This window comes from Centroberyx gerrardi, chromosome 10, assembly GCF_048128805.1.
Source record: "Centroberyx gerrardi isolate f3 chromosome 10, fCenGer3.hap1.cur.20231027, whole genome shotgun sequence".
NCBI classification, from domain to species: Eukaryota; Metazoa; Chordata; class Actinopteri; order Beryciformes; family Berycidae; genus Centroberyx; species Centroberyx gerrardi.
The window spans coordinates 24,301,451-24,313,950 of NC_136006.1; the positions used below are offsets into that span (position 1 = coordinate 24,301,451).

Below are 12,500 nucleotides of genomic sequence, written 5' to 3' on the forward strand. Positions count from 1 at the left end.
CGGAGAGGGAGCAGCGCCCTCTGCTGCCTAGAAAGATGAAAAAGCTTACAGCACCTGGTATTCCCAGGCGGTCTCCCATCCAAGTACTAACCAGGCCCGACCCTGCTTAGCTTCCGAGATCGGACGAGATCGGGCGTGTTCAGAGTGGTATGGCCGTCAGCAATTGAGGCGGCGGCAGGGAGGCCTTTTATACACGGCTTAGCCTGTGCCTACTGCAGGGCCTTTTGAAAACCGGCCACCAAATGGGCCTATTTCTCTGCCCTCTGTTATCATTGACGCCCTCAGCCGTTGTGCTCACCGGGAGCAAGGCCGCAGTCTTTTCTCTCCCCTACATTTGCGCTGTTCAGCGACGGCAGGGACACAAATGCATGCTGTGATAAGTTTGCAGCCTCCCCGAGGGAAAGCCAGCTGTTGCTGGCACACGGGACGTGATGTCGTCCTTGTACTTCCTCTGCAAAAGTGACTGCACTGCCGCTGGCCAGCACTGTTGTTGGAGGCCCCCTGTCTCCCCCGGAGAGGGAGCAGCGCCCTCTGCTGCCTAGAAAGATGAAAAAGCTTACAGCACCTGGTATTCCCAGGCGGTCTCCCATCCAAGTACTAACCAGGCCCAACCCTGCTTAGCTTCCGAGATCGGACGAGATCGGGCGTGTTCAGACTGGTATGGCCGTAAGCAATTGAGGCGGCGGCAGGGAGGCCTTTTATACACGGCTTAGCCTGTGCCTACTGCAGGGCCTTTTGAAAACCGGCCACCAAATGGGCCTATTTCTCTGCCCTCTATTATCATTGACGCCCTCAGCCGTTGTGCTCACCGGGAGCAAGGCCGCAGTCTTTTCTCTCCCCTACATTTGCGCTGTTCAGCGACGGCAGGGACACAAATGCATGCTGTGATAAGTTTGCAGCCTCCCCGAGGGAAAGCCAGCTGTTGCTGGCACACGGGACGTGATGTCGTCCTTGTACTTCCTCTGCAAAAGTGACTGCACTGCCGCTGGCCAGCACTGTTGTTGGAGGCCCCCTGTCTCCCCCGGAGAGGGAGCAGCGCCCTCTGCTGCCTAGAAAGATGAAAAAGCTTACAGCACCTGGTATTCCCAGGCGGTCTCCCATCCAAGTACTAACCAGGCCCGACCCTGCTTAGCTTTCGAGATCGGACGAGATCGGGCGTGTTCAGAGTGGTATGGCCGTAAGCAATTGAGGCGGCGGCAGGGAGGCCTTTTATACACGGCTTAGCCTGTGCCTACTGCAGGGCCTTTTGAAAACCGGCCACCAAATGGGCCTATTTCTCTGCCCTCTGTTATCATTGACGCCCTCAGCCGTTGTGCTCACCGGGAGCAAGGCCGCAGTCTTTTCTCTCCCCTACATTTGCGCTGTTCAGCGACGGCAGGGACACAAATGCATGCTGTGATAAGTTTGCAGCCTCCCCGAGGGAAAGCCAGCTGTTGCTGGCACACGGGACGTGATGTCGTCCTTGTACTTCCTCTGCAAAAGTGACTGCACTGCCGCTGGCCAGCACTGTTGTTGGAGGCCCCCTGTCTCCCCCGGAGAGGGAGCAGCGCCCTCTGCTGCCTAGAAAGATGAAAAAGCTTACAGCACCTGGTATTCCCAGGCGGTCTCCCATCCAAGTACTAACCAGGCCCGACCCTGCTTAGCTTCCGAGATCGGACGAGATCGGGCGTGTTCAGAGTGGTATGGCCGTAAGCAATTGAGGCAGCGGCAGGGAGGCCTTTTATACACGGCTTAGCCTGTGCCTACTGCAGGGCCTTTTGAAAACCGGCCACCAAATGGGCCTATTTCTCTGCCCTCTGTTATCATTGACGCCCTCAGCCGTTGTGCTCACCGGGAGCAAGGCCGCAGTCTTTTCTCTCCCCTACATTTGCGCTGTTCAGCGACGGCAGGGACACAAATGCATGCTGTGATAAGTTTGCAGCCTCCCCGAGGGAAAGCCAGCTGTTGCTGGCACACGGGACGTGATGTCGTCCTTGTACTTCCTCTGCAAAAGTGACTGCACTGCCGCTGGCCAGCACTGTTGTTGGAGGCCCCCTGTCTCCCCCGGAGAGGGAGCAGCGCCCTCTGCTGCCTAGAAAGATGAAAAAGCTTACAGCACCTGGTATTCCCAGGCGGTCTCCCATCCAAGTACTAACCAGGCCCGACCCTGCTTAGCTTCCGAGATCGGACGAGATCGGGCGTGTTCAGAGTGGTATGGCCGTAAGCAATTGAGGCGGCGGCAGGGAGGCCTTTTATACACGGCTTAGCCTGTGCCTACTGCAGGGCCTTTTGAAAACCGGCCACCAAATGGGCCTATTTCTCTGCCCTCTGTTATCATTGACGCCCTCAGCCGTTGTGCTCACCGGGAGCAAGGCCGCAGTCTTTTCTCTCCCCTACATTTGCGCTGTTCAGCGACGGCAGGGACACAAATGCATGCTGTGATAAGTTTGCAGCCTCCCCGAGGGAAAGCCAGCTGTTGCTGGCACACGGGACGTGATGTCGTCCTTGTACTTCCTCTGCAAAAGTGACTGCACTGCCGCTGGCCAGCACTGTTGTTGGAGGCCCCCTGTCTCCCCCGGAGAGGGAGCAGCGCCCTCTGCTGCCTAGAAAGATGAAAAAGCTTACAGCACCTGGTATTCCCAGGCGGTCTCCCATCCAAGTACTAACCAGGCCCGACCCTGCTTAGCTTCCGAGATCTGACGAGATCGGGCGTGTTCAGAGTGGTATGGCCGTCAGCAATTGAGGCGGCGGCAGGGAGGCCTTTTATACACGGCTTAGCCTGTGCCTACTGCAGGGCCTTTTGAAAACCGGCCACCAAATGGGCCTATTTCTCTGCCCTCTGTTATCATTGACGCCCTCAGCCGTTGTGCTCACCGGGAGCAAGGCCGCAGTCTTTTCTCTCCCCTACATTTGCGCTGTTCAGCGACGGCAGGGACACAAATGCATGCTGTGATAAGTTTGCAGCCTCCCCGAGGGAAAGCCAGCTGTTGCTGGCACACGGGACGTGATGTCGTCCTTGTACTTCCTCTGCAAAAGTGACTGCACTGCCGCTGGCCAGCACTGTTGTTGGAGGCCCCCTGTCTCCCCCGGAGAGGGAGCAGCGCCCTCTGCTGCCTAGAAAGATGAAAAAGCTTACAGCACCTGGTATTCCCAGGCGGTCTCCCATCCAAGTACTAACCAGGCCCGACCCTGCTTAGCTTCCGAGATCGGACGAGATCGGGCGTGTTCAGAGTGGTATGGCCGTAAGCAATTGAGGCGGCGGCAGGGAGGCCTTTTATACACGGCTTAGCCTGTGCCTACTGCAGGGCCTTTTGAAAACCGGCCACCAAATGGGCCTATTTCTCTGCCCTCTATTATCATTGACGCCCTCAGCCGTTGTGCTCACCGGGAGCAAGGCCGCAGTCTTTTCTCTCCCCTACATTTGCGCTGTTCAGCGACGGCAGGGACACAAATGCATGCTGTGATAAGTTTGCAGCCTCCCCGAGGGAAAGCCAGCTGTTGCTGGCACACGGGACGTGATGTCGTCCTTGTACTTCCTCTGCAAAAGTGACTGCACTGCCGCTGGCCAGCACTGTTGTTGGAGGCCCCCTGTCTCCCCCGGAGAGGGAGCAGCGCCCTCTGCTGCCTAGAAAGATGAAAAAGCTTACAGCACCTGGTATTCCCAGGCGGTCTCCCATCCAAGTACTAACCAGGCCCGACCCTGCTTAGCTTCCGAGATCGGACGAGATCGGGCGTGTTCAGAGTGGTATGGCCGTAAGCAATTGAGGCGGCGGCAGGGAGGCCTTTTATACACGGCTTAGCCTGTGCCTACTGCAGGGCCTTTTGAAAACCGGCCACCAAATGGGCCTATTTCTCTGCCCTCTGTTATCATTGACGCCCTCAGCCGTTGTGCTCACCGGGAGCAAGGCCGCAGTCTTTTCTCTCCCCTACATTTGCGCTGTTCAGCGACGGCAGGGACACAAATGCATGCTGTGATAAGTTTGCAGCCTCCCCGAGGGAAAGCCAGCTGTTGCTGGCACACGGGACGTGATGTCGTCCTTGTACTTCCTCTGCAAAAGTGACTGCACTGCCGCTGGCCAGCACTGTTGTTGGAGGCCCCCTGTCTCCCCCGGAGAGGGAGCAGCGCCCTCTGCTGCCTAGAAAGATGAAAAAGCTTACAGCACCTGGTATTCCCAGGCGGTCTCCCATCCAAGTACTAACCAGGCCCGACCCTGCTTAGCTTCCGAGATCGGACGAGATCGGGCGTGTTCAGAGTGGTATGGCCGTAAGCAATTGAGGCGGCGGCAGGGAGGCCTTTTATACACGGCTTAGCCTGTGCCTACTGCAGGGCCTTTTGAAAACCGGCCACCAAATGGGCCTATTTCTCTGCCCTCTGTTATCATTGACGCCCTCAGCCGTTGTGCTCACCGGGAGCAAGGCCGCAGTCTTTTCTCTCCCCTACATTTGCGCTGTTCAGCGACGGCAGGGACACAAATGCATGCTGTGATAAGTTTGCAGCCTCCCCGAGGGAAAGCCAGCTGTTGCTGGCACACGGGACGTGATGTCGTCCTTGTACTTCCTCTGCAAAAGTGACTGCACTGCCGCTGGCCAGCACTGTTGTTGGAGGCCCCCTGTCTCCCCCGGAGAGGGAGCAGCGCCCTCTGCTGCCTAGAAAGATGAAAAAGCTTACAGCACCTGGTATTCCCAGGCGGTCTCCCATCCAAGTACTAACCAGGCCCGACCCTGCTTAGCTTCCGAGATCGGACGAGATCGGGCGTGTTCAGAGTGGTATGGCCGTAAGCAATTGAGGCGGCGGCAGGGAGGCCTTTTATACACGGCTTAGCCTGTGCCTACTGCAGGGCCTTTTGAAAACCGGCCACCAAATGGGCCTATTTCTCTGCCCTCTGTTATCATTGACGCCCTCAGCCGTTGTGCTCACCGGGAGCAAGGCCGCAGTCTTTTCTCTCCCCTACATTTGCGCTGTTCAGCGACGGCAGGGACACAAATGCATGCTGTGATAAGTTTGCAGCCTCCCCGAGGGAAAGCCAGCTGTTGCTGGCACACGGGACGTGATGTCGTCCTTGTACTTCCTCTGCAAAAGTGACTGCACTGCCGCTGGCCAGCACTGTTGTTGGAGGCCCCCTGTCTCCCCCGGAGAGGGAGCAGCGCCCTCTGCTGCCTAGAAAGATGAAAAAGCTTACAGCACCTGGTATTCCCAGGCGGTCTCCCATCCAAGTACTAACCAGGCCCGACCCTGCTTAGCTTCCGAGATCGGACGAGATCGGGCGTGTTCAGAGTGGTATGGCCGTCAGCAATTGAGGCGGCGGCAGGGAGGCCTTTTATACACGGCTTAGCCTGTGCCTACTGCAGGGCCTTTTGAAAACCGGCCACCAAATGGGCCTATTTCTCTGCCCTCTGTTATCATTGACGCCCTCAGCCGTTGTGCTCACCGGGAGCAAGGCCGCAGTCTTTTCTCTCCCCTACATTTGCGCTGTTCAGCGACGGCAGGGACACAAATGCATGCTGTGATAAGTTTGCAGCCTCCCCGAGGGAAAGCCAGCTGTTGCTGGCACACGGGACGTGATGTCGTCCTTGTACTTCCTCTGCAAAAGTGACTGCACTGCCGCTGGCCAGCACTGTTGTTGGAGGCCCCCTGTCTCCCCCGGAGAGGGAGCAGCGCCCTCTGCTGCCTAGAAAGATGAAAAAGCTTACAGCACCTGGTATTCCCAGGCGGTCTCCCATCCAAGTACTAACCAGGCCCGACCCTGCTTAGCTTCCGAGATCGGACGAGATCGGGCGTGTTCAGAGTGGTATGGCCGTAAGCAATTGAGGCGGCGGCAGGGAGGCCTTTTATACACGGCTTAGCCTGTGCCTACTGCAGGGCCTTTTGAAAACCGGCCACCAAATGGGCCTATTTCTCTGCCCTCTATTATCATTGACGCCCTCAGCCGTTGTGCTCACCGGGAGCAAGGCCGCAGTCTTTTCTCTCCCCTACATTTGCGCTGTTCAGCGACGGCAGGGACACAAATGCATGCTGTGATAAGTTTGCAGCCTCCCCGAGGGAAAGCCAGCTGTTGCTGGCACACGGGACGTGATGTCGTCCTTGTACTTCCTCTGCAAAAGTGACTGCACTGCCGCTGGCCAGCACTGTTGTTGGAGGCCCCCTGTCTCCCCCGGAGAGGGAGCAGCGCCCTCTGCTGCCTAGAAAGATGAAAAAGCTTACAGCACCTGGTATTCCCAGGCGGTCTCCCATCCAAGTACTAACCAGGCCCGACCCTGCTTAGCTTCCGAGATCGGACGAGATCGGGCGTGTTCAGAGTGGTATGGCCGTAAGCAATTGAGGCGGCGGCAGGGAGGCCTTTTATACACGGCTTAGCCTGTGCCTACTGCAGGGCCTTTTGAAAACCGGCCACCAAATGGGCCTATTTCTCTGCCCTCTGTTATCATTGACGCCCTCAGCCGTTGTGCTCACCGGGAGCAAGGCCGCAGTCTTTTCTCTCCCCTACATTTGCGCTGTTCAGCGACGGCAGGGACACAAATGCATGCTGTGATAAGTTTGCAGCCTCCCCGAGGGAAAGCCAGCTGTTGCTGGCACACGGGACGTGATGTCGTCCTTGTACTTCCTCTGCAAAAGTGACTGCACTGCCGCTGGCCAGCACTGTTGTTGGAGGCCCCCTGTCTCCCCCGGAGAGGGAGCAGCGCCCTCTGCTGCCTAGAAAGATGAAAAAGCTTACAGCACCTGGTATTCCCAGGCGGTCTCCCATCCAAGTACTAACCAGGCCCGACCCTGCTTAGCTTCCGAGATCGGACGAGATCGGGCGTGTTCAGAGTGGTATGGCCGTAAGCAATTGAGGCGGCGGCAGGGAGGCCTTTTATACACGGCTTAGCCTGTGCCTACTGCAGGGCCTTTTGAAAACCGGCCACCAAATGGGCCTATTTCTCTGCCCTCTGTTATCATTGACGCCCTCAGCCGTTGTGCTCACCGGGAGCAAGGCCGCAGTCTTTTCTCTCCCCTACATTTGCGCTGTTCAGCGACGGCAGGGACACAAATGCATGCTGTGATAAGTTTGCAGCCTCCCCGAGGGAAAGCCAGCTGTTGCTGGCACACGGGACGTGATGTCGTCCTTGTACTTCCTCTGCAAAAGTGACTGCACTGCCGCTGGCCAGCACTGTTGTTGGAGGCCCCCTGTCTCCCCCGGAGAGGGAGCAGCGCCCTCTGCTGCCTAGAAAGATGAAAAAGCTTACAGCACCTGGTATTCCCAGGCGGTCTCCCATCCAAGTACTAACCAGGCCCGACCCTGCTTAGCTTCCGAGATCGGACGAGATCGGGCGTGTTCAGAGTGGTATGGCCGTAAGCAATTGAGGCGGCGGCAGGGAGGCCTTTTATACACGGCTTAGCCTGTGCCTACTGCAGGGCCTTTTGAAAACCGGCCACCAAATGGGCCTATTTCTCTGCCCTCTGTTATCATTGACGCCCTCAGCCGTTGTGCTCACCGGGAGCAAGGCCGCAGTCTTTTCTCTCCCCTACATTTGCGCTGTTCAGCGACGGCAGGGACACAAATGCATGCTGTGATAAGTTTGCAGCCTCCCCGAGGGAAAGCCAGCTGTTGCTGGCACACGGGACGTGATGTCGTCCTTGTACTTCCTCTGCAAAAGTGACTGCACTGCCGCTGGCCAGCACTGTTGTTGGAGGCCCCCTGTCTCCCCCGGAGAGGGAGCAGCGCCCTCTGCTGCCTAGAAAGATGAAAAAGCTTACAGCACCTGGTATTCCCAGGCGGTCTCCCATCCAAGTACTAACCAGGCCCGACCCTGCTTAGCTTCCGAGATCGGACGAGATCGGGCGTGTTCAGAGTGGTATGGCCGTAAGCAATTGAGGCGGCGGCAGGGAGGCCTTTTATACACGGCTTAGCCTGTGCCTACTGCAGGGCCTTTTGAAAACCGGCCACCAAATGGGCCTATTTCTCTGCCCTCTATTATCATTGACGCCCTCAGCCGTTGTGCTCACCGGGAGCAAGGCCGCAGTCTTTTCTCTCCCCTACATTTGCGCTGTTCAGCGACGGCAGGGACACAAATGCATGCTGTGATAAGTTTGCAGCCTCCCCGAGGGAAAGCCAGCTGTTGCTGGCACACGGGACGTGATGTCGTCCTTGTACTTCCTCTGCAAAAGTGACTGCACTGCCGCTGGCCAGCACTGTTGTTGGAGGCCCCCTGTCTCCCCCGGAGAGGGAGCAGCGCCCTCTGCTGCCTAGAAAGATGAAAAAGCTTACAGCACCTGGTATTCCCAGGCGGTCTCCCATCCAAGTACTAACAAGGCCCGACCCTGCTTAGCTTCCGAGATCGGACGAGATCGGGCGTGTTCAGAGTGGTATGGCCGTAAGCAATTGAGGCGGCGGCAGGGAGGCCTTTTATACACGGCTTAGCCTGTGCCTACTGCAGGGCCCTTTGAAAACCGGCCACCAAATGGGCCTATTTCTCTGCCCTCTATTATCATTGACGCCCTCAGCCGTTGTGCTCACCGGGAGCAAGGCCACAGTCTTTTCTCTCCCCTACATTTGCGCTGTTCAGCGACGGCAGGGACACAAATGCATGCTGTGATAAGTTTGCAGCCTCCCCGAGGGAAAGCCAGCTGTTGCTGGCACACGGGACGTGATGTCGTCCTTGTACTTCCTCTGCAAAAGTGACTGCACTGCCGCTGGCCAGCACTGTTGTTGGAGGCCCCCTGTCTCCCCCGGAGAGGGAGCAGCGCCCTCTGCTGCCTAGAAAGATGAAAAAGCTTACAGCACCTGGTATTCCCAGGCGGTCTCCCATCCAAGTACTAACCAGGCCCGACCCTGCTTAGCTTCCGAGATCGGACGAGATCGGGCGTGTTCAGAGTGGTATGGCCGTAAGCAATTGAGGTGGCGGCAGGGAGGCCTTTTATACACGGCTTAGCCTGTGCCTACTGCAGGGCCTTTTGAAAACCGGCCACCAAATGGGCCTATTTCTCTGCCCTCTGTTATCATTGACGCCCTCAGCCATTGTGCTCACCGGGAGCAAGGCCGCAGTCTTTTCTCTCCCCTACATTTGCGCTGTTCAGCGACGGCAGGGACACAAATGCATGCTGTGATAAGTTTGCAGCCTCCCCGAGGGAAAGCCAGCTGTTGCTGGCACACGGGACGTGATGTCGTCCTTGTACTTCCTCTGCAAAAGTGACTGCACTGCCGCTGGCCAGCACTGTTGTTGGAGGCCCCCTGTCTCCCCCGGAGAGGGAGCAGCGCCCTCTGCTGCCTAGAAAGATGAAAAAGCTTACAGCACCTGGTATTCCCAGGCGGTCTCCCATCCAAGTACTAACCAGGCCCGACCCTGCTTAGCTTCCGAGATCGGACGAGATCGGGCGTGTTCAGAGTGGTATGGCCGTAAGCAATTGAGGCGGCGGCAGGGAGGCCTTTTATACACGGCTTAGCCTGTGCCTACTGCAGGGCCTTTTGAAAACCGGCCACCAAATGGGCCTATTTCTCTGCCCTCTGTTATCATTGACGCCCTCAGCCGTTGTGCTCACCGGGAGCAAGGCCGCAGTCTTTTCTCTCCCCTACATTTGCGCTGTTCAGCGACGGCAGGGACACAAATGCATGCTGTGATAAGTTTGCAGCCTCCCCGAGGGAAAGCCAGCTGTTGCTGGCACACGGGACGTGATGTCGTCCTTGTACTTCCTCTGCAAAAGTGACTGCACTGCCGCTGGCCAGCACTGTTGTTGGAGGCCCCCTGTCTCCCCCGGAGAGGGAGCAGCGCCCTCTGCTGCCTAGAAAGATGAAAAAGCTTACAGCACCTGGTATTCCCAGGCGGTCTCCCATCCAAGTACTAACCAGGCCCGACCCTGCTTAGCTTCCGAGATCGGACGAGATCGGGCGTGTTCAGAGTGGTATGGCCATAAGCAATTGAGGCGGCGGCAGGGAGGCCTTTTATACACGGCTTAGCCTGTGCCTACTGCAGGGCCTTTTGAAAACCGGCCACCAAATGGGCCTATTTCTCTGCCCTCTGTTATCATTGACGCCCTCAGCCGTTGTGCTCACCGGGAGCAAGGCCGCAGTCTTTTCTCTCCCCTACATTTGCGCTGTTCAGCGACGGCAGGGACACAAATGCATGCTGTGATAAGTTTGCAGCCTCCCCGAGGGAAAGCCAGCTGTTGCTGGCACACGGGACGTGATGTCGTCCTTGTACTTCCTCTGCAAAAGTGACTGCACTGCCGCTGGCCAGCACTGTTGTTGGAGGCCCCCTGTCTCCCCCGGAGAGGGAGCAGCGCCCTCTGCTGCCTAGAAAGATGAAAAAGCTTACAGCACCTGGTATTCCCAGGCGGTCTCCCATCCAAGTACTAACCAGGCCCGACCCTGCTTAGCTTCCGAGATCGGACGAGATCGGGCGTGTTCAGAGTGGTATGGCCGTAAGCAATTGAGGCGGCGGCAGGGAGGCCTTTTATACACGGCTTAGCCTGTGCCTACTGCAGGGCCTTTTGAAAACCGGCCACCAAATGGGCCTATTTCTCTGCCCTCTGTTATCATTGACGCCCTCAGCCGTTGTGCTCACCGGGAGCAAGGCCGCAGTCTTTTCTCTCCCCTACATTTGCGCTGTTCAGCGACGGCAGGGACACAAATGCATGCTGTGATAAGTTTGCAGCCTCCCCGAGGGAAAGCCAGCTGTTGCTGGCACACGGGACGTGATGTCGTCCTTGTACTTCCTCTGCAAAAGTGACTGCACTGCCGCTGGCCAGCACTGTTGTTGGAGGCCCCCTGTCTCCCCCGGAGAGGGAGCAGCGCCCTCTGCTGCCTAGAAAGATGAAAAAGCTTACAGCACCTGGTATTCCCAGGCGGTCTCCCATCCAAGTACTAACCAGGCCCGACCCTGCTTAGCTTCCGAGATCGGACGAGATCGGGCGTGTTCAGAGTGGTATGGCCGTAAGCAATTGAGGCTGCGGCAGGGAGGCCTTTTATACACGGCTTAGCCTGTGCCTACTGCAGGGCCTTTTGAAAACCGGCCACCAAATGGGCCTATTTCTCTGCCCTCTGTTATCATTGACGCCCTCAGCCGTTGTGCTCACCGGGAGCAAGGCCGCAGTCTTTTCTCTCCCCTACATTTGCGCTGTTCAGCGACGGCAGGGACACAAATGCATGCTGTGATAAGTTTGCAGCCTCCCCGAGGGAAAGCCAGCTGTTGCTGGCACACGGGACGTGATGTCGTCCTTGTACTTCCTCTGCAAAAGTGACTGCACTGCCGCTGGCCAGCACTGTTGTTGGAGGCCCCCTGTCTCCCCCGGAGAGGGAGCAGCGCCCTCTGCTGCCTAGAAAGATGAAAAAGCTTACAGCACCTGGTATTCCCAGGCGGTCTCCCATCCAAGTACTAACCAGGCCCGACCCTGCTTAGCTTCCGAGATCGGACGAGATCGGGCGTGTTCAGAGTGGTATGGCCGTAAGCAATTGAGGCGGCGGCAGGGAGGCCTTTTATACACGGCTTAGCCTGTGCCTACTGCAGGGCCTTTTGAAAACCGGCCACCAAATGGGCCTATTTCTCTGCCCTCTATTATCATTGACGCCCTCAGCCGTTGTGCTCACCGGGAGCAAGGCCGCAGTCTTTTCTCTCCCCTACATTTGCGCTGTTCAGCGACGGCAGGGACACAAATGCATGCTGTGATAAGTTTGCAGCCTCCCCGAGGGAAAGCCAGCTGTTGCTGGCACACGGGACGTGATGTCGTCCTTGTACTTCCTCTGCAAAAGTGACTGCACTGCCGCTGGCCAGCACTGTTGTTGGAGGCCCCCTGTCTCCCCCGGAGAGGGAGCAGCGCCCTCTGCTGCCTAGAAAGATGAAAAAGCTTACAGCACCTGGTATTCCCAGGCGGTCTCCCATCCAAGTACTAACCAGGCCCGACCCTGCTTAGCTTCCGAGATCGGACGAGATCGGGCGTGTTCAGAGTGGTATGGCCGTAAGCAATTGAGGCGGCGGCAGGGAGGCCTTTTATACACGGCTTAGCCTGTGCCTACTGCAGGGCCCTTTGAAAACCGGCCACCAAATGGGCCTATTTCTCTGCCCTCTGTTATCATTGACGCCCTCAGCCGTTGTGCTCACCGGGAGCAAGGCCGCAGTCTTTTCTCTCCCCTACATTTGCGCTGTTCAGCGACGGCAGGGACACAAATGCATGCTGTGATAAGTTTGCAGCCTCCCCGAGGGAAAGCCAGCTGTTGCTGGCACACGGGACGTGATGTCGTCCTTGTACTTCCTCTGCAAAAGTGACTGCACTGCCGCTGGCCAGCACTGTTGTTGGAGGCCCCCTGTCTCCCCCGGAGAGGGAGCAGCGCCCTCTGCTGCCTAGAAAGATGAAAAAGCTTACAGCACCTGGTATTCCCAGGCGGTCTCCCATCCAAGTACTAACCAGGCCCGACCCTGCTTAGCTTCCGAGATCGGACGAGATCGGGCGTGTTCAGAGTGGTATGGCCGTAAGCAATTGAGGCGGCGGCAGGGAGGCCTTTTATACACGGCTTAGCCTGTGCCTACTGCAGGGCCCTTTGAAAACCGGC

General features: G+C 57.5%; 25 non-coding genes across 25 annotated transcripts; all 25 read right to left on the reverse strand.

Annotated features, from left to right (window-relative positions):
* Positions 1-42: 42 nt before the first annotated feature.
* Positions 43-161, reverse strand: LOC144541026 (5S ribosomal RNA). Its single transcript, XR_013506241.1, has one exon. It is a non-coding gene; the product is annotated as a 5S ribosomal RNA (ribosomal RNA).
* Positions 162-553: 392 nt separating this feature from the next.
* On the reverse strand, positions 554-672 carry LOC144541064 (5S ribosomal RNA). Its single transcript, XR_013506279.1, has one exon. It is a non-coding gene; the product is annotated as a 5S ribosomal RNA (ribosomal RNA).
* A 392-nt stretch (positions 673-1,064) lies between these two features.
* Positions 1,065-1,183, reverse strand: LOC144540991 (5S ribosomal RNA). The gene has a single exon (XR_013506206.1). It is a non-coding gene; the product is annotated as a 5S ribosomal RNA (ribosomal RNA).
* Positions 1,184-1,575: 392 nt separating this feature from the next.
* Positions 1,576-1,694, reverse strand: LOC144540502 (5S ribosomal RNA). The gene has a single exon (XR_013505723.1). It is a non-coding gene; the product is annotated as a 5S ribosomal RNA (ribosomal RNA).
* Positions 1,695-2,086: 392 nt separating this feature from the next.
* LOC144540503 (5S ribosomal RNA) lies at positions 2,087-2,205 on the reverse strand. The gene has a single exon (XR_013505724.1). It is a non-coding gene; the product is annotated as a 5S ribosomal RNA (ribosomal RNA).
* A 392-nt stretch (positions 2,206-2,597) lies between these two features.
* On the reverse strand, positions 2,598-2,716 carry LOC144541058 (5S ribosomal RNA). Its single transcript, XR_013506273.1, has one exon. It is a non-coding gene; the product is annotated as a 5S ribosomal RNA (ribosomal RNA).
* Positions 2,717-3,108: 392 nt separating this feature from the next.
* Positions 3,109-3,227, reverse strand: LOC144540504 (5S ribosomal RNA). The gene has a single exon (XR_013505725.1). It is a non-coding gene; the product is annotated as a 5S ribosomal RNA (ribosomal RNA).
* Positions 3,228-3,619: 392 nt separating this feature from the next.
* LOC144540505 (5S ribosomal RNA) lies at positions 3,620-3,738 on the reverse strand. The gene has a single exon (XR_013505726.1). It is a non-coding gene; the product is annotated as a 5S ribosomal RNA (ribosomal RNA).
* A 392-nt stretch (positions 3,739-4,130) lies between these two features.
* Positions 4,131-4,249, reverse strand: LOC144540506 (5S ribosomal RNA). Its single transcript, XR_013505727.1, has one exon. It is a non-coding gene; the product is annotated as a 5S ribosomal RNA (ribosomal RNA).
* Positions 4,250-4,641: 392 nt separating this feature from the next.
* Positions 4,642-4,760, reverse strand: LOC144540508 (5S ribosomal RNA). The gene has a single exon (XR_013505729.1). It is a non-coding gene; the product is annotated as a 5S ribosomal RNA (ribosomal RNA).
* A 392-nt stretch (positions 4,761-5,152) lies between these two features.
* LOC144541027 (5S ribosomal RNA) lies at positions 5,153-5,271 on the reverse strand. The gene has a single exon (XR_013506242.1). It is a non-coding gene; the product is annotated as a 5S ribosomal RNA (ribosomal RNA).
* A 392-nt stretch (positions 5,272-5,663) lies between these two features.
* LOC144540509 (5S ribosomal RNA) lies at positions 5,664-5,782 on the reverse strand. The gene has a single exon (XR_013505730.1). It is a non-coding gene; the product is annotated as a 5S ribosomal RNA (ribosomal RNA).
* A 392-nt stretch (positions 5,783-6,174) lies between these two features.
* LOC144540510 (5S ribosomal RNA) lies at positions 6,175-6,293 on the reverse strand. The gene has a single exon (XR_013505731.1). It is a non-coding gene; the product is annotated as a 5S ribosomal RNA (ribosomal RNA).
* Positions 6,294-6,685: 392 nt separating this feature from the next.
* On the reverse strand, positions 6,686-6,804 carry LOC144540511 (5S ribosomal RNA). Its single transcript, XR_013505732.1, has one exon. It is a non-coding gene; the product is annotated as a 5S ribosomal RNA (ribosomal RNA).
* Positions 6,805-7,196: 392 nt separating this feature from the next.
* On the reverse strand, positions 7,197-7,315 carry LOC144540512 (5S ribosomal RNA). Its single transcript, XR_013505733.1, has one exon. It is a non-coding gene; the product is annotated as a 5S ribosomal RNA (ribosomal RNA).
* Positions 7,316-7,707: 392 nt separating this feature from the next.
* LOC144540513 (5S ribosomal RNA) lies at positions 7,708-7,826 on the reverse strand. The gene has a single exon (XR_013505734.1). It is a non-coding gene; the product is annotated as a 5S ribosomal RNA (ribosomal RNA).
* A 392-nt stretch (positions 7,827-8,218) lies between these two features.
* Positions 8,219-8,337, reverse strand: LOC144541186 (5S ribosomal RNA). The gene has a single exon (XR_013506401.1). It is a non-coding gene; the product is annotated as a 5S ribosomal RNA (ribosomal RNA).
* A 392-nt stretch (positions 8,338-8,729) lies between these two features.
* Positions 8,730-8,848, reverse strand: LOC144540514 (5S ribosomal RNA). Its single transcript, XR_013505735.1, has one exon. It is a non-coding gene; the product is annotated as a 5S ribosomal RNA (ribosomal RNA).
* Positions 8,849-9,240: 392 nt separating this feature from the next.
* LOC144540515 (5S ribosomal RNA) lies at positions 9,241-9,359 on the reverse strand. The gene has a single exon (XR_013505736.1). It is a non-coding gene; the product is annotated as a 5S ribosomal RNA (ribosomal RNA).
* A 392-nt stretch (positions 9,360-9,751) lies between these two features.
* LOC144540862 (5S ribosomal RNA) lies at positions 9,752-9,870 on the reverse strand. The gene has a single exon (XR_013506080.1). It is a non-coding gene; the product is annotated as a 5S ribosomal RNA (ribosomal RNA).
* Positions 9,871-10,262: 392 nt separating this feature from the next.
* LOC144540516 (5S ribosomal RNA) lies at positions 10,263-10,381 on the reverse strand. Its single transcript, XR_013505737.1, has one exon. It is a non-coding gene; the product is annotated as a 5S ribosomal RNA (ribosomal RNA).
* Positions 10,382-10,773: 392 nt separating this feature from the next.
* On the reverse strand, positions 10,774-10,892 carry LOC144540517 (5S ribosomal RNA). Its single transcript, XR_013505738.1, has one exon. It is a non-coding gene; the product is annotated as a 5S ribosomal RNA (ribosomal RNA).
* Positions 10,893-11,284: 392 nt separating this feature from the next.
* On the reverse strand, positions 11,285-11,403 carry LOC144540519 (5S ribosomal RNA). Its single transcript, XR_013505740.1, has one exon. It is a non-coding gene; the product is annotated as a 5S ribosomal RNA (ribosomal RNA).
* Positions 11,404-11,795: 392 nt separating this feature from the next.
* LOC144540520 (5S ribosomal RNA) lies at positions 11,796-11,914 on the reverse strand. The gene has a single exon (XR_013505741.1). It is a non-coding gene; the product is annotated as a 5S ribosomal RNA (ribosomal RNA).
* A 392-nt stretch (positions 11,915-12,306) lies between these two features.
* Positions 12,307-12,425, reverse strand: LOC144540521 (5S ribosomal RNA). The gene has a single exon (XR_013505742.1). It is a non-coding gene; the product is annotated as a 5S ribosomal RNA (ribosomal RNA).
* Positions 12,426-12,500: the final 75 nt, after the last annotated feature.